This window comes from Pelophylax lessonae (genome assembly GCF_965119305.1).
Source record: "Pelophylax lessonae genome assembly, chromosome: 12".
NCBI lineage: Eukaryota > Metazoa > Chordata > Amphibia > Anura > Ranidae > Pelophylax > Pelophylax lessonae.
Genome location: NC_138779.1, coordinates 120236801 through 120263067, shown reverse-complemented (window position 1 = coordinate 120263067; position 26267 = coordinate 120236801). Strand labels below are relative to the sequence as shown.

The 26267-nt window shown below is 39.2% G+C and overlaps 1 pseudogene across 1 annotated transcript; it reads right to left on the bottom strand.

Annotated features, from left to right (window-relative positions):
- Nucleotides 1-22523: 22523 nt before the first annotated feature.
- LOC309568908 lies at nucleotides 22524-23224 on the bottom strand (annotated as a pseudogene). The gene has a single exon. The product of its transcript is annotated as an uncharacterized misc_RNA (transcript).
- Nucleotides 23225-26267: the final 3043 nt, after the last annotated feature.

The following is a 26267-nucleotide window of genomic DNA, read 5'->3' as shown; positions in this document are numbered from 1 at the left end:
GTAAAAAAATTTGATTATTTTAATGGAGGGGGGGTGATTATTTTCTATACTCACTGTACAAGCTATCTATAAGCACGTTAAATATATGCAATAATTATACTAAACATCTGCCTAACTTGGTTCTTCCTTGCAAGCCTTCTCACAGGATCCTTCAGACTGTTTCTTCTCTGAAGTCCTGCAAACAACTGTCCCTTTGATCCTGAGCACATGATTTGTTCAAATCCATTTTCCTCTCTCCACTTCTTGTACATCATTTCCTATCCTGAACTTCACAAACCAGTCCAACTGGTTCTTCAGCATATCAATAGGGGAGGCCTAGCTTCTAAAAACTACACATGTAACTAAAATGTTACTTCATATTAATGCAATAAAAATCACTAAAATAGCCATAGCAACACATCCCACCTTGATTTTTACATCATAATAGGGGAAAAACCGAAACTTAGTATTTCTCAGCAGCTCTTAAAGCTTTTGTCTAGGAAAAGGCTAAATAAACCCCCCATATTATAAGTAGGAGGAAAAAATTCCCTTTCGACCCTCCTTATATTCTGCCTTCTGAGCGATCAGTCTTCTGTCCCTGGACAAGCTGCAACATTCCTTTCAGCAGGGTTAGCAATGTCTTTGGCACTTTGTGTAACATAGATGGAAGGAAAGTTCCAGATGAACATCAATTTCCCTCCAGACCATAAGGAAATGCTCAGATGAAAGTCCACTTCAATTCAGCCGCCATCAGGAAATCTTCTGCATCTTCCCCATGGTCTCATCTCCCCTTCTAGTCTGCCTGATCCCATCTGGCCTGGTCATCTGCTGTGCTTGCTCTACTTCTCAATATTCATCATCACCTTAAAAGAGTAAAAGACGCGTTCCTTCATTCCAGTGAGCCGGCCAGGAGACAGATGCCGGTGGGGACGGAGGACGCCCTCGGGACTCACCGCTGTGTTCTCTCCTACTGATTGTTGATTCTCTAGTATTTGAAGCTACGACTATCTATGTATGTCATGGATATGAGCCTACCTTTATCCTTCGGGATGCATCACCTGACACACCATGCAGTCTTACTTTTCTTATCAATCTCGTGTTATATTGATGCATCTATTTATTATACCCTCCTCAAGATGTAGATCTGTCAAATGTTGATTTTCATGCTAGTGTTGTATGCCTTTCTTGATAAATAAAGAATTTACAAAAAAAAAAGTAAAAGACAAATCAAATTATATGTTCCTTCTAACTGTGCCAAAAAACATAGCTTGCTGTTCACTATCTGCCCATTATTAACTGCAAAACTACTGTACGGTGCCCACTGTTGCCTCGTAACACTTTCATGGAAAGACATAGATTTTCAGCAGAAAATTTAAACCTGCATCTTTCTCTCCATGCTGTCCTGGGAACACTGGCCTGCTGTTGTCTAGTTTTCACAACATGGCACTCTCTAGCAATGTGCCCCAGTCTGTTACAGCAAAAACACCTAATGGGATGGAATTACTGTTTTCATCCACATGCTTCCTCCTCTCAAGCAAAGCTGGTGTAGGGATTACATCAATTTTCTCTCTAGAGACCCCCGCCTTAAGTAAATCAGTCCACATTTGTCTCCTGGAGATCATAGGCCTTGCCTTCCTACTGTTTACATAAACTTGGCCATCATTATTTGAGTTGATCAAATTCACAGTTTCCTGGTAATTGAAAATAACAGTGGCACATACTACTTCTGCATGCAGGCTTTGGGCCTTTGTCCTTTGTTAGGCCATCATTAGACTTGATCATGAGGGCTGCACACTGCTCATTAAAAATCTTCAGCTTTTTCTACAGTGGTTTAAACACATTTTAGAGCCACGGCAGGTTTCACTTTGAGTGGCCTTCTTTCTAAATCTCTCGCCTTGCTTTCAGTGTCTTTCAAACACTCGGTCGCCACTGTAGCTGTTCTTTCAGTAAGTCCCTTTCTACCTCTGTCTTTTTCCTCTTTTCATATTCAATATGTTGTGAATAGTGTACTTTTAAAACTAAAATCTGAGGAAAAAATCACAGACTCCATCCCCCCAAGCTCTGTTCAAAGCATATCTAGTAAGCTCCCTTGTTACAGATATCCACTTACTGTCTCTGGCCCAGGTAGGAAGGTTGCACACCTCTTCCTTGGCACCAGAAACCTCTGCAGCCTTGCTATTACAAAACAGTGTACACAGCATTTTTCTTAATAAAAGGAACAAAAACACTACAGAAAGCAGGTCTGCTTCAGTTGATCATTAGCGTAAATCTCCACACGAGCCCCCAATTGCACAAGTTATCTATCCTTCCTAACAAATATGCATGTACAAAGTATGCAATAAGAAAACTAAACATCTGCTTAACTTGATTCTTCCATGTAATGGAGTCTTCTCCCAGGATCCTCCTTACATAGTTACATAGTTAGCCTGGTTAAAAAAGATCACCCAGTTCAACCAACATAGAAAAAAAACACACACACAAAAATAGATAACCTCCATATATACAATTCTTTACCCAACAGTTGATCCAGAAAAGGCAACAAAAACTCCAATAAAAAATGATCCAATTTGCTCCACCAATGATTTTCTGACTTTTTCTTCTCTGAAGTCCTGCAAACAATTGTCATTTCGTTTCTGAGCACATGGCTTAAAGTCCTCCCCCCCCCCCACTTCCTGTACATCATTTCCTGAGTTTCAAAAAACAGTCCAACAGGTTTGTTAGCAGATTAGGGGAGGCCTAGATTCTTAAAACAACACTCGTAACTAAAATGTTAGTCCATATTAATGCATTCATAAATCACTAAAAATAGTCATAGCAGCACACTCGTAGAGATTTCCTAATAATAACAATAACTGGACACATTAGGAGGGCTTAAAAAAATGTGCAACTTAATATTTGGTGGGAATGCCCAGTACCTCAACCGTTTTGATCTGATGTTAACTCCTCGATCACCCAGGTGACAATGTACGCCTTGGACTTCTCTTTGGCCTAATTTCTTTTACTGTAAATCACACCTCAATCTCCTACAAAGCCTAGTTAAAATCCCTAGCAATGCACGTGGTCAACATGGCCAAACTTTGCATCCCCCGGCATTGGGGGCAGCATGCCAAATAACTTTCACACATCTGGCTCATATTTTAGGATGATTACAGGGGATTTCTTTAGCAAATAATGAATGTCCCTGTTGGCACCTAGATGCATGTGCTAGCTTACTGCCATCATTTTCTTTTGCCCCTCATCTGTATGACGGAAATCTAACCTGCTGAAACAGAGGGTGTAGTGGCTGTGGCAGGCAACACAACTAAAAGCAGAGGGAGGTCATTTGTATAATTCTTTTGTAAAATTCCCTTATGTTTTGTGTGTTTGTAGCTCCCAAAGGAGCCGCTGATGTTTGAGTCACCTGATTCTGTATGTCAACAACCTTCCTGGAAATGCCACACCCTCTGACACACTAAGGTTGAAGAGGGAATATTTATTTGTGCAACACACCCAGCAAATCAATAAACAGAATATCAATAACAATGAACAATAAAAAATTCCAATTTGGATAACACCACAAATAACCGAATGACCCAATGTCTCTGCACCTGTACCTTGTGATTAGGGAGGTCCTAACTAAGGGTCAGTATGGAAGCTAGAGGTCTGTCAGTCTTTCCAAACCTCTTCCACTGGCCGGTGTATTTGTAATCATTGGGCCCCAGTGTTCTAGTGTTGGAGGGCTCAGATTTGAGTAGATCCCACAACAAGGGTGTAAATACCCAAACTGGGTCCTATAATAATGTAAAATGTTCCCTTTAAGAATTGGGCAGGAATTTGTGGAATGCGGCCTCTCACCACCTGCACCCTAGCATCCGGAACCATCAATGTTATCTGTGACTCAGGAACTGGGGGTGGTGTTCTTTCAGACTTTCACAGACTCAATGATGTGGCAGCAGAGTCCATCTCTATATCTGACACAGCAGTGAACTCTCCAGCAGAAAGCTCTCTGACACAGGGGCCCACTCAGATGGTCGCCTCTCACTATCCTCACTATACAGAGTATCTTGCAGAGTATCTTGCAGATAGTTGGCAGTAAGTACACTTAAAACCCTAGGACTATACTTATTTTTCTAATCCACACCAAACTTGGTCCATGATAGACTATATCCTGGTTCCTTGCTGTCTCTTGCTACAAGTAACTTCCTGTGGCATGCTTTCAATACAGTAGCCAGCCCATGATGCAGTCCAAATTGCTTTACTCTCCATACATGAGAGACGAGGGATCATAGATGATCCTTAACAACTTCCTTCTAAGCAACCTGGGTCTTGTTTAAAAAAATAGATGTGTGATAGACCAAAAGATTGCCAAATGAAAAATCCTTAGGAATCCAAAGTCCTTATTGTTCAACTGGTTACAAGCAGGGCATAAGACATCCAAAGCCTTTTGGGACCACACAGTCCCCCTTCATAAGGGCTGGGTGAAATGGTAGAATGTTAAATGGACCTAAAAGTACATCTGAGCAGACTGATCTGCAGGAAAAGTTATTGTAAACAAAAGTCAGTGCTAGTGTTTAAGGTAGACATGGCCAATTCTTTTTTGCCCTGCTTGTTTGTTTAGCTGTTGAACAACAGGGACTTTGGATTCCTAAGGATTTTTTTATTTGGTACTCTCTTTGACCTATTACACTATGATTTTTCAACTCGTGTAATTTTCCATTCCTGGGAAGTCCCGGCCTTCGTGGTGAGCTGCCAACTACAGGCATTTAATCGGGCTCAAGTAATGACTTTATCCGCATTTTGATAACCTGTGAAATTCCATGTCCAGTGCCCCTGGACCACTGTACGACTACTTCTTAAAAAACATAACATGCCTTGCAGGAATATTTTTAACATGCAGGGAGCCAATTCTGGCTTGGTTTTGAATGTTCACAAGGCAGTATTGATTCAAACAGCTTCCCAAAGGATAAAAACATAGCCCAGATAGCAGTATTGGAGTCACAATTTCACCTTGTTATGAAACGGCACAAACAAAATCAGACCCCGAGCTCTAATGAACAATGTGACCCTATCAGACATTAACTCGACTTTAGCCTTACGGGCCAAGCCAAAAACAGATTTGATGGTCCAAAAATACATTTACCTTAAAGATAATAAGCTAGATGCCATGTTACCCAACTACTTAAAGTACAAGAAAAGCCCACTTAAACCTATCCATCTTAATATTGGTAATAAAGGGCTCACTATCAATCCAGGCTAAATTATTGAGGAATTTAACTTACATTTATATTCGATTTATAGTGCTAGTGATCAGTCCCAATTAGAGTCATTCCTCTCTATGGTCCACTTTTATCCACTTTTTCAGTCTTACAGTACATTGATTTTCTCAAAACTGTGATCTCAGGTTTAGAGGTGCAGGAGGCGATAAAATGGCTCAAGACTAATGAACACCAGGGCCCTGGTGGCTTTATGGTGATTTACTACAAGAAGTTTATTGCACTCTTTATGCAGCACCTTACACACTTCTTTAATAAACTTCTGAAGGGAGATGCCTTGGGCCCTGAAAACTTTACTGCTACTACAGTATTTGTATGTTGTCAAACCTCTTTTACTATAAAAATGACATGTCAAGCTTCAGCTAACATTCTTGGAGCAAGACTAAATGATGGCATTTTGAGACTAACAGGACAGGAACAAGTGGGCTTTATACCTAACAATCAGACCACTGACAGTATTCGACAGGTCATTCAACTGATACAACTGACCAAAATGCAAAAACAGACAGCCTTCTTGCTCTCCCTGGACATACATATATCAGGTGTGTGACTTTCAAATTATGCAATATATGCTATGCTTCCCCTCACTACAACCCCCTCCCCAGGCTCCTTGTTGTTGAAGATTTTTTAATATCATCAAAACTGTAACTGTGCAATTCACTGTAAAACACACAAATTCACCTGTAACCCCCCCCCCCCCCATATGATTGTGCAATCCTCTTTCTAAAGATATATTATTCTCAATCTTTAACTCTCTTCTCAAGAACGACCTGGCGTACACTCTGCCTTATGTTTCCCAATAGGAAAAAGATCTGGCTGGTTCCCAAGAGCCACAACAGTGGGCCCAAATTAGGGACAAAATTGCATAGGGATCTCTGAACTCATAATTTAATTAATTACAAACTATTGTTTAGGTGGTAGATTGTACCTTATAGAGGAGACTTGCTAAATTTGTTCAGGGCACCTCAGGCCAAGGTTTATCAGCCAGTTTATACTGTCCTAGGCTGTGGTATTCCTAATAATTTCTATGAAGCTCTACTGAATTTAAAACTATTCAAATGCACTCTGGTCCAATTTGAGCTTTTGACTTTTATCTTCACAGCCATGAATAGACCTTAGCTAGAGCCTGGGGGTCTGGGACCCCAACCATTACATAGGTAAAACAAGAAATGTCATGGTACTTGTTGAAAAACTGGCAGCCATCCCACAGGATAAAGGAAAACAAAATCTAAAAGTTCTTGAATCATTGTTATTTTTGATGAGATTTCAATACTTCTCTATGGATGATATCTTCCATGGAACAAGGTGTGTATGTCAGTGCCAGCCTGGCTCCAACTCCTTTTCCAGATACCCATCTTTCCCTCACTCCTTCTCCCCTGTTCCCCGCAGTCTGCATACTTTATTTTCTAAGCTCTCCTCTAACCTTATCTTTTTTCTGTCTTTACGGTACACATCTTTTTTGTATCTAAACGGGATTGAGGGGCACTCACCTTACCGTGGCTTCCCCCACTACAGTACTAAGATTTTTATAGTTGTGCTTTATCTAAACTATCACCAAATTCGATGTGAAATCTAGGTCGAATTGTCCCCCCCCCCCCCCCAAGGCTATATCTACCACCTATGTCATTAGAGGGGTCAAGTCCATTTTGCAACCATTGCCGTGCGTTTGCAGCCTATTGAAATAAAACATTACTGCCTTAATGCAACCTACACTAAATTGTGAAATAGGTCTAATTGGGTTTGTATAGCTGCAGACATCCTCATTGATTCATGGGTAAATATGGGAAACATGGCTGCCAAATATGTAGTCACTTCTCAGTCTGTGAATAAAAAATAGAAAAAAACAGCAGCATACTGACATGGCCACCTCTTTGTTCTTCCCTTCCGCAACCATGTTCACAGTGTTAGGCAGATGAGCACTATGTAACAGAACACTGGCTGGTGGTGAGTGCTAACCTTCAGTATTCCAGTCCAAGTACTGCTAGGTAGGAGATAACAGGAGGCTGGTATAAAGACTGATTTAGATACTTATGCTAGTTGTATGTAAACATATGTTTAATTTTCTTTTTTTTTAAATAAATATCTATAAAAAAAATAATACTAATTCTATATGGAATATTAAATTATTTCTATGCTTATTTTTTTATGAAATTAACAGTGCCATTCAGGCATTTGTTTTTGCTCAGCATGTACACTCTAATAAAGATATTCATGTGAGCTGTGGTGAAGTTAAATTCTCCCAATAAAACATAAAGGTTAATTTAATAAAGGACTAAAGCATGTTCACTCTGAAAGAGAGATTTGCACTTAACTTAGGTGATGTTGTGTTCACTTCAAAAATCCAGTCATTAGCAAGCAATACTCTTTTGTTTGTTTTTTGTTCCTTGCACATGATGATTGGGTATTCAAAATGAATGCAACTTCACTATGTTGTGTGTAAAAATAAACTGTTTTACTCCTTTAGTAAATCAACCGTAACATGCTTGATATGTAGTTTTGCTCTCCGTAGCTGTAGCATCCCTTTTGATTCACAACTAGTCTTAGCACAAGTTTAAAAAGCCTTACTATACCCTGTACTACCTTCTGATGGCATTGCGTAAATCCTGTTTTTATGTCTTTGTGGCTTCCAAATACCTTTCATTCCATGGTAAAGTAAAACCTTTCCTTTCCAAATGTTTACAACACCACTGCCAAATACAAACTATCAATCTTTTAAATTAATCACTAGTGTATAATCAGTGAACAAAACACTGCTGCAGCCTTTCCAGCTTGGGAGCACTATGGGGGCACCCGTAAGAAGAGGGGATAAAGAATGCTAGCAGGGGACTCCAGAAGAGGACTCCTTTGCAATCACTTTAAGTTTGTGTGATAGCATGTCAAATAATAGTGCATATTTCCATCACACACGTTCCTGGATGGGCTCTAATATACTGAATGCTGCAGCAGCCAACAGCTGGAGCTTGGAACATGCATAACACAGTTTAAATATGCCAGCACACCATGGATCAGGCATGCCTGACGAAGGGGACCTGTGCGGCTCCAAAAGGTTTCATTCTTTGTTTGTGAACAACTTATCCAAAAATATGGCAACCCCCAAATTTATAACTAGCCTTTTCAATAAGGTTGCACACATTTGCAAGTATATGTGGAAGCCGCAGTGCCCACATCAAGGCTCCTCTGTATACTGCAGTCCTAACTCTATAGTTTTGAGGGTTTCCAAGTTCGAGCATATATAGCAGTGGATAAATTAAGGGCAGGCTTACCCAGAGGGAGCTCACCCCTCCTTAAAGGCATAGGCACACATTGAAGCCCAGCAATAGCACAATGGCAGCTGAGGGCATTCAATGCCCCCATACTAAATCAGGGAACAAGCTATACAAAAAGATGGCAACCACCCCAATGTATAACTAGCTTGCAGTAAGGTGCACATGGAAGGGCAGCGCACATCACAAACAAACAAAAATTTCCCAGCACTCTTACCAGCTAGACTGCAAACAGACCAAATTGGCCCTGTCTAACAATTCACATTAAAAACAAAGGATTTTGTTGCACACATTTATATTTGTATATATATGTGGAAGCCATAGAGCCCACATCAAGGCTCCTCTAGCAGTTACCTAACATTATAGTTTTGAGATTCTCCATGTTGGAGCATATATAGCAATGGATACATTAAGGTCAGGCTTGTCTGGAGGTAGTCCACCCCTCCTTAAAGGCACAGGGACACATTGAATGCCCAGCAATAGCACAATGGTAGCTAAAGACATCCAATGTTCTTTCGAAATTTTTGTTTATTTGTGACTTTTTGTTTGTGAAGTGATGCTCCTGCCATAAAAAAAACGCTCAGACTTATCCTGAAGATCCATGGTGTGCTGGGAAATATTTACACTGAGCATGTCCAATAAAGCTATCCCAGTAGTATGAAACAGCATCTGATACTCTGCACTGGTATCACTGCTGCTGATTAATCCACAATGGTAGCATTACTTAATATTAAAAAAGGTTTTCTGTTTTTACTGCAGTCTACTCTATTAAAAAAAGTTTTCTATTTTTACTGGAGTCTACTTTTATCACAGTGGGGTCCCCCATTAACATTTACATTAGACCCTCATCTAGAATAAGAATCTGATATAGATGAAGAAAATCCCCCACTACTTTCTTTACAAAGAGAAGCATGCGACCAAAGCTGTCATTTATCAACAAATCAAACTGGATTTTTTTTTATTGTAAACTTTATTTTTGCTGAAGTAGGTTGTATAGATCATAAAGAACCCCCACTTCACAGACAGGTTAAGTGCACCCCCCAGACATGTTATTTAAATGAATTTTGCTCTTTAAGATTTATTAAAACCACTGCTCCCTGCCAAATGTGATTTTACTTTTTTACTTTTTCTATGGTATATGTTCATCGGGGCAATGTCCAGCCCAATGTCAAATTTGTTTGACAATCTCTTTCGTTTGACAATCTCTTGCCTGAAAAGGGGCAGAACTGATTTTTAACATTCAACTTCTATTGATCTCAAAAAGAGGTTTGCATTTGGCACCAGAACTTCTGTAATGTTTGCCAAGCCCACCCCAAACTGAACCCAGGTACACCCGGCTCATCCCGAGTGATGAAGGACAAGTAACATAAAGATGAAGATCAAGACATGACACAGTAACATAGAGTATGGAACAAGCATATTCAGTTCTGTTTTCCCTACCACTATGTTTTGTTTTCCCTCTCTTTGTTTTTTTTTTTACCTAATGGTTTACAACAGAACTTATTGCAGTCGAATAAATTGAAAACAACATACACAGTGCAGCACTAAATGAGACCTAATCTTTAGAACAAATAGAAAAAAATTAAATTTACAATACTAAGCACCAAAGTAAAGGAAGGGAGAATCCTCCAAAAGGGTCCTCAAAGATATTAGCTTGAAAATTCTCAAAAATGATATGCAGCAGAGGGAGTCACTTTCACCTGATTACACTGCCTCTTACCATAACGATTTGACCTTCCTAAAGGTGTTATGAAATTGCTACACTATGAAATGCATCCTTTCCTCTTTTTCAGCTTGGGAGTTATTTGATCTTTACATTGGATGAGATTGAGAGTGCCGCTGTGGAAAGAAGCAGGTGGGCCATCTATACCAGAGGATCCTTTTGCTAAATGAGGATTTATACTCCGTTATTTGACCATTCCTTTAGGAAGGTCAAATCGTTATGGTAAGAGGCAGTGTGATAGGGTGAAGGTGATGGGTCTCCCTCTACTGCACATCATAATATCTTTGAGGACTCTTTTGTACACTCCCCCCCCCCCCTTTTACTTTGGTCCATAGAAAGTATTGTATATTAATGTTTTTCTATTTGTTCTAAAGATTAGGTTTGTTTTAGTGGTGCACTGTGTATATTGTTTTTGTATTTTATATTTTTTTCCTGTAATATTATGCTAGCAGCTTTTATTAATTTGTGTGATTTTTTGGATCCCTGGCGTGACTAAAATTTGTATTGTTTACAGTCAAATATCTTCATAATTGTAAAGGTTCTGTAATGTACCAATAAAATCATCTTTTAAAAAAATAATTGCTTTCTTAATGAAGAAAGAAGTTGAAGTACAAATTGTTGTTTGTGAAATGTACATACATATAACAATTTTTGTTAATCACAGACAATTATGTTCCACTCTAGATGGTCCACAAGAGTATTGAGAAAAAAAGAATGACTCATACAAGTATGTAAATTAAATAATTATCTTTCTACCTATTTATCAATATTTTTATTGTTTTTTATTGCATTTCCACAAGTATAAGTTGTAGTATGTATATGTTATTCATATATACATAGTTAGTCTGGTTGGAAAAAAAGACACAAGTCCATCTAGTTCACAAGTATTCATTACTTATTTATTGCTATTTTCTGTTTGTGTTGACTCATGTTAGACAATGCTTGATTCTGCTACTACTATTATTATTAGCAATAGGAGTAGTCATAGTATTATATCTGAGCTGATTTCTTTACAATGTAACCCTTGGTTTATAACTCTTGGAAATGCTACAAATATTTCAACATAAAAATCTGTGTCTTTTCTTTCAGATTTCTGTTTAAAACATTCAAATTAAAATGCTTAAATTTTTCATGTGAAGGTTAACACTACCTGGTACAGGTATCCTTCAGAAGTACACAATCCCTCTCCAAGTTTCAGACTTACCCACATTCATTCATCCAAGAAAATTACTGGGCACAGCCTCCACTTCAGAAGTCTCCCAGCCAACCTGTGTTTCTTCCATGCACACAGGCTGGAATGGTCGTTCACCACTGGGATCCTTTGGAATGGTCGTTCACCACTGGGGTGAAAAATAAATAGACTTTCCATAAAAATGTGGTAACTGTGGTGCACATATGTAGAAGAAGCTTGCATGGCCAGTAGACATTTACAGAGGAGAAAACCCTTTTAGAGGTGACTGTACTAGAATTACAGATATCATTTAGTCTTGAGCACATTTGCTTTTTATTTTGTGGTTTTTAACCATAACTTGTCATGAGAGAAACATGGAGAATGAACTAAGATGCTAATTCCCCAGGTTTAGTAGTTTGAGTCATTACCCAGGGACATACAGACATAAAGAAAATGTATAGAAAAAATGATACTGTTCCGTTAACCTTTGTAGCCAATGTTTTACCTATCTTATATACAGGTCCTTTTCAAAAAATTAGCATATTGTGATAAAGTTCATTATTTTCTGTGATGTACTGATAAACATTAGACTTTCATATATTTTAGATTCATTACACACAACTGAAGTAGTGCAAGCCTTTTATTGTTTTAATATTGATGATTTTGGCATACAGCTCATGAAAAACCAAAATTCGTATCTCAAAAAATTAGCATATTTCATCTGACCAATAAAAAAAAGTGTTTTTAATACAAAAAAAGTCAACCTTCAAATAATTATGTTCAGTTATGCACTCAATACTTGGTCGGGTATCCTTTTGCAGAAATGACTGCTTCAATGCGGCGTGGCATGGAGGCAATCAGCCTGTGGCACTGCTGAGGTGTTATGGAGGCCCAGGATGCTTCGATAGCAGCCTTGAGCTCATCCAGAGTGTTGGGTCTTGCGTCTCTCAACTGTCTCTTCACAACACCCCACAGATTCTCTATGGGGTTCAGGTCAGGAGAGTTAGCAGGCCAATTGAGCACAGTAATACCATGGTCAGTAAACCATTTACCAGTGGTTTTGGCACTGTGAGCAGGTGCCAGGTCGTGCTGAAAAATGAAATCTTCATCTCCATAAAGCTTTTCAGCAGATGGAAGCATGAAGTGCTCCAAAATCTCCTGATAGCTAGCTGCATTGACCCTGCCCTTGATAAAACACAGTGGACCAACACCAGCAGCTGACATGGCACCCCAGACCATCACTGACTGTGGGTACTTGACACTGGACTTCAGGCATTTTGGCATTTCCCTCTCCCCAGTCTTCCTCCAGACTCTGGCACCTTGATTTCCGAATGACATGCAAAATTTGCTTTCATCCGAAAAAAGTACTTTGGACCACTGAGCAACAGTCCAGTGCTGCTTCTCTGTAGCCCAGGTCAGGCGCTTCTGCCACTGTTTCTGGTTCAAAAGTGGCTTGACCTGGGAAATGTGGCACCTGTAGCCCATTTCCTGAACACGCCTGTACACGGTGGCTCTAGATGTTTCTACTCCAGACTCAGTCCACTGCTTCCGCAGGTCCCCCAAGGTCTGGAATCGGTCCTTCTCCACAATCTTCCTCAGGTTCCGGTCACTTCTTCTCGTTGTGCAGCGTTTTCTGCCACACTTTTTCCTTCCCACAGACTTCCCACTGAGGTGCCTTGATACAGCACTGTGGGAACAGCCTATTCGTTCAGAAATTTCTTTCTGTGTCTTACCCTCTTGCTTGAGGGTGTCAATGATGGCCTTCTGGAGAGCAGTCAGGTTGACAGTCTTACCCATGATTGCGGTTTTGAGTAATGAACCAGGCTGGGAGTTTTTAAAAGCCTCAGGAATCTTTTGCAGGTGTTTAGAGTTAATTAGTTGATTCAGATGATTAGGTTAATAGCTCGTTTAGAGAACCTTTTCATGATATGCTAATTTTTTAAGATAGGAATTTTGTTTTTTCATGAGCTGTATGCCAAAATCATCAATATTAAAACAATAAAAGGCTTGCACTACTTCAGTTGTGTGTAATGAATCTAAAATATATGAAAGTCTAATGTTTATCAGTACATTACAGAAAATAATGAACTTTATCACAATATGCTAATTTTTTGAGAAGGACCTGTATGTCTTTGTGCAATATGTGGTAGGATGGGAAATCAAGCATCTCAGACTTCTGTTAGAACATGTATCCTGTATTAAAAAAGTATTGTGAAAGAGATGAATTTTGTGTTACTAAATCTTCATGACCTGCTTTACGGAGGAGTACTGCTCAACTCTGTGGGCCATAAAGGCAACAAGCATGGTAATCGTTACAATATATCTCATCCCTGGAGCACAAGCCAGCTTCTGGTCTTGGGGCTGCGGGAGCCATCTTAACCATAAGCGCTGCATGTACCTGGTGCTGGTCCTTAGGCACATACACAAGTGAGTGCAGTGTAATTGTAAGGTTTTATATTGTTTAATAAAGTCAGATGCTTTTCACAATGAACCTTTTCCCTGAAACTGTTTTTTGAGTGACAGTGTATTGCCTGGGAAGGAATCACACCCTGGAACATGTAACTGGTCAATTTGGTGAAAGATACACAGTGGGTCCAACCAAAAAAGTGCAAGAGACCTATCCAGTAAGAGAAGGTCCATCCATGGTGGTAAGTATAAATCCAAAAGGGGTCACCTGGGGCATCTGGAAGTGGTCACATGTTTATCTGTTACTAATGGCACCAGCAACTGTTCAGCTGCCTTTTGCTATTATTTGAATGGGACTAACTGATACATTGGATATTAGTTGTATTTTCTGGTACTCTTCATTTATTCATTTCTTTACACTTTTACATGTGGTAAGCTATGTAGTAATCTTGAATCGCATTTTTGGCAGCGCATTCTTTTTACACATTTATTGGGTTCATGATTGTGGAAGTCAGACACATTTTTTTTGTTTTATTTTGTTTTGCCTCCAGGGCAGAGTTTTTATTTATACAAATACAAAAATATGTGCAGCGCTAGAAGAAAAAAATTTCCAACAAAATAAATTGTCCAATCGCAGGAAGCATTCCACAAGTAACATAAACAATGGATGGTGAGAAAAAGTCCAATATATAATGGTGCAAATCATATATAAGTGCAGCAAATCCCGTCACCAGTGAAGGTAGAAATATATTGCGCTCACCAGATGGATGGGACCCCAAAACACCTTATAGTGTAGGAGTCAAACAGGCTTAAGAAATTTCTGGTCAACAAACCAGAAATGGAGACAACTCAGATTGGCCGATTCAGCAAATAGTGAATAACGCCAATAAGAGAACAAAAAAAGAGGAAAATAAAAATAAAATGATGACGTTATAGTTAAACAGCGCCAACAAAAGAGTAGAAAAGGAGGGGAAAAAATCGGTTTAGTTATCTAAAACCATAGTATATCATCATAGTGGGCTCATTTAAAAAAATGAGAAACCAATATTTGGAAAAAACAAAAATGTCAATTGTCCACAGTTGAAGGGACATAATAAAGAGGACTTGGTCAGCCCAGCTGTTTTACATCTTATATGCCTGTCTTTCACGGATGTCTGTAAGTGTATCAGCTTTATTGATATTAAATTGATTTTAGCAATATTACGCTATATGTCCCTCCATTTTTTTCGGTTTTACCACCCACCATGTGAAAGGGGAATCTCTGAATTATTTCATCTACCGGAGATTTGCATGGTTGCCGTTGGAATCGGTGAAAAATCTGTGGGGATATTCCATCATTCTTAAGCCTGTTTGACTCCTACACTATAAGGTGTTTTGGGGTCCCATCCATCTGGTGAGCGCAATATATTTCTACCTTCACTGGTGACGGGATTTGCTGCACTTATATATGATTTGCACCATTATATATTGGACTTTTTCTCACCATCCATTGTTTATGTTACTTGTGGAATGCTTCCTGCGATTGGACAATTTATTTTGTTGGAAATTTTTTTCTTCTAGCGCTGCACATATTTTTGTATTTGTATTGATTTATCACTCTCCTTAGTTCAGTGATTGATGTCAGCTGCTTACATTTTTTAAGTTAGCGCAATAATCTCTATTTTATTCAGAGTTTTTATTTGTTTTGTAACCAAGCATGTTAATCCTTTATATACTCTGTCACTTGCAAACTATTTTAAACAACAGACAGCATGGATTCATGAAAGACAGAAGTTGTCAATTAAATATGATTTAATTGACAACTTTATGTTAATCCTTTATATACTCTGTCACTTGCAAACTATTTTAAACATCAGACAGCATGGATTCAAGAAAGACAGAAGTTGTCAATTAAATATGATTTATTTTTTTGAGAAGGTAAGTAAAACCTTGGACAGAGGGATGGCTGTGGACGTGGAGGTTTTGCAAAAGCATTCGACACAGTTCCCCACACACGGCTAATGTGTAAGGTAAAGTCTTCAAGCTTGGAAAGATCAGTTTGTAAATGGATAGAAAACTGGCTAAAATACAGAATTCAGAGAGTAGAGGTAATTAATCTTACTCTGAATGGTCTAAGGTTATGAGTGATGTACCCAAGATTCAGTGTTGGGACCCTTACTTTTTAATACCATTATAAATGATATACGGTCTGGGATAAAAAGTACCCTTTCAGTCTTTGCAGATGACACTAAGCTATGCAGTGGAATAACGTCCTTACAGGATGTCTCCGACTTACAAGCTGACCTCAATGCACTGTTTCATTGGGCAACTAGGTGGCAAATGAAGTTTAATGTTGATAAATGTAAAGTTATGCACTTGAGAGCTAAGACTATGCATGCATCATACATACTAGGGGAGTGCAACTAGGGAAATCAAATGGTGGAGAAGGATCTGGGGGTTTTGGTAGATCATAAGCTTAATAATAGCATGCAATGCCAAGCTGTGGTTTGCAAAGCGAGCCAAGTCCTTTCTTGTATTAAAAGGTATGGACTCCAGAGAGAAAGAAATCATTAGTACGACCTCATCTGAAATATGCCATTCAGCTTTGGGCACCAGTTCTCAAAAGGGATTTTGGGGAACTGGAGAAAGTACAGAGAAAGGCAACCAAACTGATAAGAGGCATTGAGGAGCTCAGCTATGAGGATAGATTAGAGGAACTGAATTTAATCTCTTGAAAAGAGAAGATTAAGGGGGATATGGTCAACATGTACAAATACATAAGTGGTCCATATAGTGAACTTGGTGTTGAGTTATTCACTTTAAGGTCATCACAGAAGACAAGGGGGCACTGTTTCCGTATAGGGGGTAAAGAGATTTCATCTCCAAATACAGAAAGGTTTCTTCACAGTAAGAGATGTGAAAATGTGGAATAGACTCCCTCAAGAGCTGGGCCTGGCTAGCTCAGTAGATTGCTTTAAAAAAAAGGCTTTGATTCTTTCCTAAATGTACATAATATAACTGGGTACTAACATTTATAGGTAAAATTGATCCAGGGAATATCAGATTTCCTCTCGGAGGATCAGGAATGATTTTTTTCCCCTGCTGTAGCAAATTAGACCATGCTTTGTTGGGGTTTTTCATCTTCCCCTGGATCAACTGTGAGTATAAGATTGTGTGTATGGGATTGTATCATTTTTTTTTCTCTTTTATTGGTTGAACCAGATGGACTTGTGTCTTTTTTTAACCTATCTAACTATGTAACTATATAACTTGGGAGTCAGGTGCAGGAAGGAGAAAAGAAACATAAAAAATGTGAATCAAAATTATTACTTTCAGATAGAACAGAGAACAGCTTTAAACAAGAATTACAGTCTATGGAGACATTGCCCCACATACATTGCATAGAGTGAGGTGAGTGTCTTTTCTCTGATGCTTACTTTAAAACCAAATTCTAGCATTTTTACTGATGAATTCTGGAGACAGTGAAGTTAAAAAAGAACAGGTGTTTCCAAAACAACGGACCCTAGACTGGCCCCATGGGACCCGTATGTATACACAGGATATGCCAAAAGTGGGACTTTAAAGGTGAGGTTCACTTGGCATATGTAGATAAATAATAATAGAGAACAATAAGGTAAAATACAATAGTTTTATTAAAACTATTGTATTTTACCTTATTGTTCTCTATTATTATTTATCTACATATGCCAAGTGAACCTCACCTTTAAAGTCCCACTTTTGGTGTATCCTGTGTATACATACGGGGCCCATGGGGCCAGTCTAAGGTCCGTTGTTTTGGAAACACCTGTTCTTTTTTAACTTCTATATATACTAGGGATGTGACGAGAGTTCTCTTGGCTTACTGGCATTTGGAGTTTGGCACCAATTATGTTCTTTCTGGAGACAGTGGTTCTGTGGCATTATGTGGCAAAAATGAATATACATTTTTTAAATTGGTGCGGGGGGGGGGGGGGCTATGATGGGGGGGTAACCCTGGGGTTAGGGATAAACATGAATGTTTAAGTAACCACTAAAACACAAAAAAAACATATTGTGACCATTATGAGATGGAGCTGTGAGTAGTCGTTACACACACATATTCTTAAAACAATGTCCAAAATAATAGCTCAATGGGCAGGAATCTGCTGTGTTCTGGAAAATATTGTTTCCTACTTGCTCCCAAACAATACTAATATACAATACAAACAATATTGCTCCCATACCTGTGCTTAAAACATTTAAATCATTATCTGTCTTTGTAAATACAAACTCTTTTATGTAATTCGTTTATAAAAATTATATAATTTAGCATGACCTTTAAGGTCCATGACCTTTTACAGATAGTATACGCTTTGAAAGAATAAATACGCATTGAACTTAGCAGGAACATACAACACGCAACAAGATTTAACTTTTTTTACTACTGTGTAGTAAGATAACACTGTAACAAAAGAATATAGCAACAATCCAAGTGAGAAGGAAATCCGTATAATAGGCAAAGAACCCGAGGTGCGAAATTGGAACCATTGCATGGAGCAATAGCAATTTTATCCTTTCATTTGCACTCATCGCAGATTTCAAAGGATAAAAGCTGATAAACCCATGCAAACTGATGCTGAAGGAAACAGATAAGACTCTATGGCTGGCACGATGCTGGATGGAATGACTCATATCAGCATCTTAACTAAGCTACCCAAAATATTCCTAAAATAAATCCTGAACATAAGGGTTAAGTAAGTCCAACAAAAATAAATGGTGTGAAAAGTCCTGTCCTTAACATGTGCAGGGAATGATAGCTGTCAGAACATTGTGAAGACTGGCCCGTCCTCTAAGATGAGTACAATTGGACATGACATTTGAGCTCCAAAACTGGCACTGTTTCATTTGATGATAGAAGTCATATTTAACTGCATGTGAACATGTAGACTTTGTTAATTTATGTTGGGTCAAGAATTTTTTTTTTTTTTTTTTTTTTTAAATCTGTTGATGCTCACCTAATTTATGTCAATATAAGATAAATTGTAACATTAGACATTGTTCCAGAAGCTGGTAAGAACACTGGACAACAGCCAATGTGTCACAGGACACGACCACGCTTAATCAAATCCCCCGTCCAGCTCTCTCATATCGCATTCTGCCAAGATTACTTTTTTTTTTTTTTCACCTGGGTTCTAGAAAAATGATCCCGCTGCTCCACCCACGCAGTCAACAACAGCTGTTTTTTTCCACACACTCTATTCTCTCTTCATCTACTTCTAAAAATAATATTATCCTAGGCTCTTTCAAAGAAGGTCAGCTGTCTTGTGAACAGAACAGGATAAATATTTCTTCATTGCTAATTAGTGCTGAATCTTTTTTACATGCCAATACATTAACATCTGCTGCAAGTGATTAAAGGTGTTTATGTGCAACGTGATTTTTTAGTTTCATGTTTGTGCCAATGTTTGTATTTTGCTCCACTAGAAAACGTCTCCAACTTGAAGCACGTACCATGCAAATTTGGTATCTGGAGTTAGTATTGTAAACAGTTTGTTGGTCTTCCTTAAAAAAAATGATGGTGGAATGCAGTTGTCCTAAAAGTTTTGAACTTATAATTTTGCAAAAATCTATGTTGATGGCGTAATATTTTTACAAATGTACTATTTGAGTTCAAAGGAATTATGAGGCTAACTGTCCATCATATAAAAAGTCATTAAACTTAAAATATGATCTGATTTATAAAAAATGTCTTAAAGTGGTTCTAATTTCTTAAGATTTTTCACTCTAATGCATTCTTTGCATTATGGTAAAAACCTTCTGTGCTACAGCTGCCCCCCAGACCCCCCCCCCCCCACACATACACACACACACACACGCACACACACACCTTTTTGTTACCCGAGCGAGATCCAGCAACATACACAAGTGCAGTGACTTCAGCCACTGTCAGTCTCCACATTGGACAGATTGATAGCCATTCGCCTCCGCTGCTGTTAATCAAATCCTGTGACACGGGAGTGGGGGGGCGGGGCCAGGTCCTGCTGTCTGTCTTAATGGATGCAGCAGCGGGGCTCAGGAGCGAGCACACACGGGAGCCCCCATTGAACGCCGCTGAAGTGGAGGGGCCTGGAGCACCGACGATGGACCCCAGAAGAAGAGGATCAGAGCTGCTCTGTGCAAAAGCATTGCACAGAGCAGGTAAGTATAGATATGTTTGTTATTTTATTACAAAAATAAAAAAAAGTATTACAACCATTTTAAAGGGCATATGAGAAAATATTAGGTAAAGTGGCTAGGGAGTCAGCTTAAAACCATGTAACCTTTTCATAGTCCATTCTATTTTATTATATATCTTTTTTTTTTCGGGACAAATAGGGCTTCAGTTTTGCAGCTGATTTGGATCCATACAGTATATACAGTATATATTTAATTTATATGTTTAATTTTTCAAATAAACAGAAAATATTTATAAAAGAAAATTGTAATGATTTTTTTCTGACACCACTTTTACATAATTAAAGCAACCCAAAATATTAACTGTATTAAAATATTTATTAACTTCTTCTAGGTATGAGAATACAGCATAAATGAAATGTAAAATAGCGTAAAGAAAAAGCCTAATCATAACTTGCCTTTCAATATAAGATATTTTTTTTTTTTTACAATTGATGTTATGTTGTGATTCAATAAACATAATTTTATTTCATAAGCCCTTAGTGTAAGCACTGTTATATCAGGGCAGTGGTGCTGTTTGGTGCTGTTTGTGCAGTTCTGCAATCACAGAAATGTTGAATGACATTGTAAAAAACAGAAATGGGAATGTTTGAAATTGACTGTTTGCAAACACACTGCAGTATACACTCGCCATTACACGTTATTAGGTACACCTTGCTAGTTCAAGGTTGGACCCCCTTTTGCCTTTAGAACTTCCTTCATACTTCATGGCATAGATTCAACAAGGTGTTGGAAACATTCCTCAGAGATTTTGGTCCATATTGACATGATAGCATCCAACAGGTGCTGCAGATCTGTTGGCTGCACATCCATGATGCGAATCTCCTGTTCCACCACATCCCAAAGGTGCTCTACTGGATTGAGATCTGGTGACTGTGGACGCCATTGGAGTACAGTGATCTCTTTGTCATGATCAAGAAACCAGTTTGAGATGATTTGAGCTTTGTGACATGGTGCATTGTCCTGCTGGAAGGAGCCATCAGAAGATGGGTACACTGTAGTCATAAAGGGATGGACATGGTCAGCAACAATACTCAGGTAGGCCTTGGCATTTAAATGATGCTCAATTGATACTAAGGGGCCCGAAGTGTGCCAAGAAAATATCCCCCACATCATTACACCACCACCAGCCTGAACCATTACCCCCCTCCTCCCCTCCCCCACCATTACACCACCACCACCACCAGCCTGAACCGTTGAAGGCAGGCTAGATCCATGCTTTTGTGTTGTTTACTCCAAATTCTGACCCTACCATCTGAATGCTGCAGCTGAAACCAGGCAACGTTCTTCCAATCTTCTATTGTCCAATTTTGGTGAGCCTGTGTGAATTGTAGCCTCAGTTTCCTGTCCTTAGCTGACAGGAGTGGCATCGGGTGTGGTCTTATGATGCTGTAGGGTAATAGGAAAAACAGAGCCGCTCAGGTTTATCAGTCCGACCTGGTGCTGGTGAGACCCGTCATCCGGATGAAGTGCAAGGAAGTAGTGGAACCGCACTCAGGTGGATGAAAGTAAAAGAAATACTTTTTATTCTTCAAATCATATATGAACAGACAGTGCAGGGAACAGGTAATCCAAGGTTAACGCGTTTCACGGCGCACACAGCCGCTTACTCATAACCGTTATGAGTAAGCGGCTGTGTGCGCCGTGAAACGCGTTAACCTTGGATTACCTGTTCCCTGCACTGTCTGTTCATATATGATTTGAAGAATAAAAAGTATTTCTTTCAATTCTTTCAATCACCTCTTGAAAATCATTAATTTATTTACAATAATTTTCTCTTATTATGCTTACGGTGTCATCAAGGGACAAACAGTCTCCTTGGTAATTAAAAAAGAGGTGGGCGACATTAGTCCTTGGGCTCCTTGTTGTATAAAAAGGACCCACCCTGCCCACCTAAACGATAAGATTCTTTCTTCTATCCTTATTTTGCTTTACATAATCTTTATAGTCTGAGAAAGGGGGTGAAGTGTGCTGTAAGAGGGGGGTTTGATCAAGTCCTGCAACATTACCGTTATACATGGATAAATTGTCTATACCTTTGCTAAGCATTTTCTTAAAGCAGGGTACCACACAAAGCATGATGATACCGATTATAATAAGTATAATTACAATAATAATTCCTAGCTGTACCAAAACTTGCTTCCAACTATTAAATCACCAGAAATACTGATCCCAAGAAAAACTCATCCCATGGATTGGTAAGGCCTGAATTCTTCTTAAGCTCAACCGACAAACTCTCTAGCTTTCGGATAGCTAATGTGACCTTTCCATTGGGACCAGTATTACTGGGGATGTATGTGCAGCATGTACCTATTTTTTTCTACCATGTGACAGAAACCTCCTTTCTCTGCAAGCATCATATCTAATGCTACCCGATTCTGAAAAGTAATTTGTGAGGTGGACTCTAATTGTTCTGCTTGTCCCTGGAGGGCATCTCATGTGTATTTAACAAACCTCTGTTGATTATAATAAATGTAATTTATCCAATCTACATTATTTGACTGTAACTATGGGGAACAATGATTCAAATCCAGCCGCTACTTGATCTCGGGCCTTAAACTCATTTGGGACCCCTCTTGGAACACCTATGGCATCTATATAAACATGTGGGTCAAAACTACCCATGGGGGCCTCTCTCTTTTGTTTCCCTGTAGTCCTAGTGTTCCCCTTAAGCTGATGTGTGTTTTTGCCATTTTCAGTGAATATGTATAGGGGCATTATTGCTTTAGCAAGGGCACACTCTCCTGTCCATCTCCTGGACAGCCTAGTCCTTATTTTCATATCTCCACATATCCAATATATGTCTCCCAAAGACATTGTTTGATTCTCTATAACAGTAGATGGAGCAATAACCCTCTTTAAAATTTCCTAAAAATCTACCCCCACCACTGTGTCTGGAATAACATGTGTAGCTACCTGGGTAAATGGTGACAGATTCAGTGGACCCAGACTCTTTAGTTATAATGGGATATTCCTTTTTCCATGTTTCACATTTAGAATGGTTACTAGAGGTATTGGTAAAACAAGTTTCTACATTCTCAGTGATGTTAAGGGGCACTGTACCTAGGTGCGGCCTAGCTCCTCCACAGACATAACAATCTGACATGTTATGTGAGCTAGCATTATACCTCATCCATTCTAACCATAAGTTTACATCAGAGAACCCTGTCTCTATGGCCATAGTATCCTCAAAATTGGGATCTGCTATAGCTACTATTTCTCCCAAAAGTCTGCACATGGGGCCTTAAAGGATTTGTCTCTTGTACCTGTGATGGCCACTCAGAAGAGCCATACATGTCTCTTAGCTGAACAGGTTTTCTGAAGCTAGTGTACCCTGATCTCCACCAGATACCGAAGATGTAAGTTCCACTATCTTTTGGACTAGGATTTTCTATGGTTAGTCTAAATTACTCTGGAACATGTTTAACAATTGTCATTCTGCTTATAAGTGTCTTCCCATTTTTATCCTTGCTAGTAGTAGGTTTGTACTCCCAATCGTCTCCCGTGTTCCAACCCACAGATCCCCAATAGTCACAATTGTCTCCCCAATATTTGTCCCTGACACATATAAATTCCTTTTCTGAGGCGTCTCTGATACTATGTCTGGGCTGGTGGTGTTAGGTGTCCCACAAATTCCTCCAAGGGGCCCCAGATCCGCTGGGTGATATATACAGTTAGTTATGATCCAGGTTGGGATGAACACTAAAAATACTAGTGCCATCAACAAAATCCACAGGTTGCAAAAGTTCTTTGCTATGGATACAGTCATTTTGCTAATTTTCAGAGACTATAACACCTGCTTCACTCTCTCTTTGAGGATTTTCAACACTTGCTTCTCCTCCTTTATCTGTGTCTTTATCTGTGTCTTTATCTGTGTCTTTATCTTTGCTTTACTTCGCACAATCCACCTTGACCTTTTTACTCGACTGGCATGGATCCGGGCTTGTTGGTTTTCCACAAGGACAGCGATTTTGGTCACTGCGACTACCTTTGTCTTTTGGTCCAAAACGAAATCCAGCCTTGGTCTTGTGATGTGGCAACAGCTTGATCACTACTTCATCTCCTTCCTTCAAGGGATGGGTTTGTATCTGTAAAGAGAAAAGAAAGGTGCGAGCAACTTTTCGTTCCACTTGATTCAAAAATTCAATTACTTTTTTTCTTTTTCTCAACTTGTCTTTGATTGTCCTATTCATCCTTTCCACTGTACCTGAACTCTATGGATGACAATCTATTTTCAGGATTTTAACTATTTCCTGACATCTTTTTGATATGAAAGCTGGACCATTATTAGAACTAATTCAAAGCAGGCATCCCCATTCAGGAATAATCTCCCGATTGAGAATGCGTGCCACCATGTGGGCATCTCACTTTTTGTGGCCCTAAAAGCTTCTACTCATCTGCTGAACCTGTCCACTATTAACTCTTGTTTCTTCCCTGTGTTGGGCTTATGTGTGAAATCTATTTGTAGATGCTCATGTTTGGCCTTATGTGTTTGTTTGTATTGTTCCTAATACAGGTGATGCACCTAGCAACATATGCTTTCACTAATTTAGGCCTGTAAATGCAAAAAAACTTCAGTAATACTTCATATGTTCTTTCCCACCCCCTGTGTCCTATTCCATGATACTAGGCAATAGACAATGGGATGCTAGCTGCGGCGCTAGCTGCTGGGATACAAGATCTCCCCTCTTTTAGAAAAAGGCTATTCTCAACTTTTTCTAAATCATCACCAAGTTCCCTAAAACCTGTTGTGTAGCATGTGTTTGTAGCTCTAACAATGTGTGATCTTTTGGCCTGGAGCAGGAATCATCTACAAAAACATCCTCTGTTCCCTCTATGGCTGTCCTGATATATTATGTCTATACAATTATGTTGTGGTGTAACACACCCTTTAATCCCAGTAACCCATTTAAAACTGGGGCCTACCCAGGGCAAATTATGTGGCCATCCCTATTACCATCTCACAAGATGCTATGCTTGGAGTCACTTCAGGCATGCCTTTAGACCTGGACTGCGACCATCTTTGGACAAAAAACTATAGGGCAAAGTTTACCACCATACTCCTGGGCAAGTACACCTGTCATGGTCTTACAATTGTCCCTTGCATAAACACAAAACATTTTTCCATAATTTGGGAGGCCCAGTGCAGGCGCTACAACCATAGCATTTTTCAGATACATAAATGCATTCAACATTTCTTGTGACATTTCTGGACCTGTGGCTTGTCTCAAAATGTTGTCATAAAATAGGAGCAGTCGGATCCATTGCAATCAATAATCCTGGTTTTGTGGGCGGGCAAGACCCACTGTGGGCTGGCAAGACCCACTAGAGCCGCAGCTCTTTTGTGACTGACTCTCCTTTCCACCTCTGTGAGAACAAAACCAAGGTAAACAACACTTTTCTGATACCATTGTCATTTTTCCTGTGACACTTTGTGTCCACATACATGTAAATACTTTAATAAACTCACTCGTTCTGACTGGCCTCCACAGAGTGACTACATATGTCATCCACATATTGTAGCGGTACTGACCCATGAGCAGGTGTCCATCCCCTCTTGCGTGGTCTGGAGAACTATAGAGCAGACAACTGAACTGTCCACTTAGCCCTGAGGCATTTCTACACCAGGTCAGTTACCTGGACTGAAAAACAAGAAACAAAGATGGCTGTGTCTCCTCGTCCATTAGGACGCTAAAAAAAAAGCATTACTTCACTGAAAAGTGGGTAGCATCGGATGGTATGCCTATCAGTAGAAATGGCACATCAGATACCATTTGCATGCTACAATCAGATAAAACTAAAAACTGCTTTTGGCTCCGTGCCAATCTTACTAAATCTTACCAATCTTACTAAATACATTTTGGCTTAGTGCCAATCTTACAAAAACATGTAGTCATTCAGCCCTCCTTCAATAGAGGACACCCCTAAAATATCACTCAAAAACTGTAATCAGATAAAAAGTTAATCTGATTTAAAACTTTTGGCTTGGTGCCAATAGGGTCCAATGGTCACACTAATTGCAGTAACCCTTTCTGTCCAAAAATAAATTCCATAACTATAACAGGAACAAAGATATTTACATTTGACCCTTTTCTTGGCAAGTAGCCAATTTTAAAAATTTTGCACCAGAGCTCCCTTTTACATAGGGACCCATTTGCAAAATTAAAAAATAACCTCAAAGTATCCTGCCGACTACGTCAAACTATGTTTTGCCTGCTAAAAACTGTTTTTATTCACTATTATTACTCTTCCCAGTGGTTCCTTATGCTTTATACACAAAT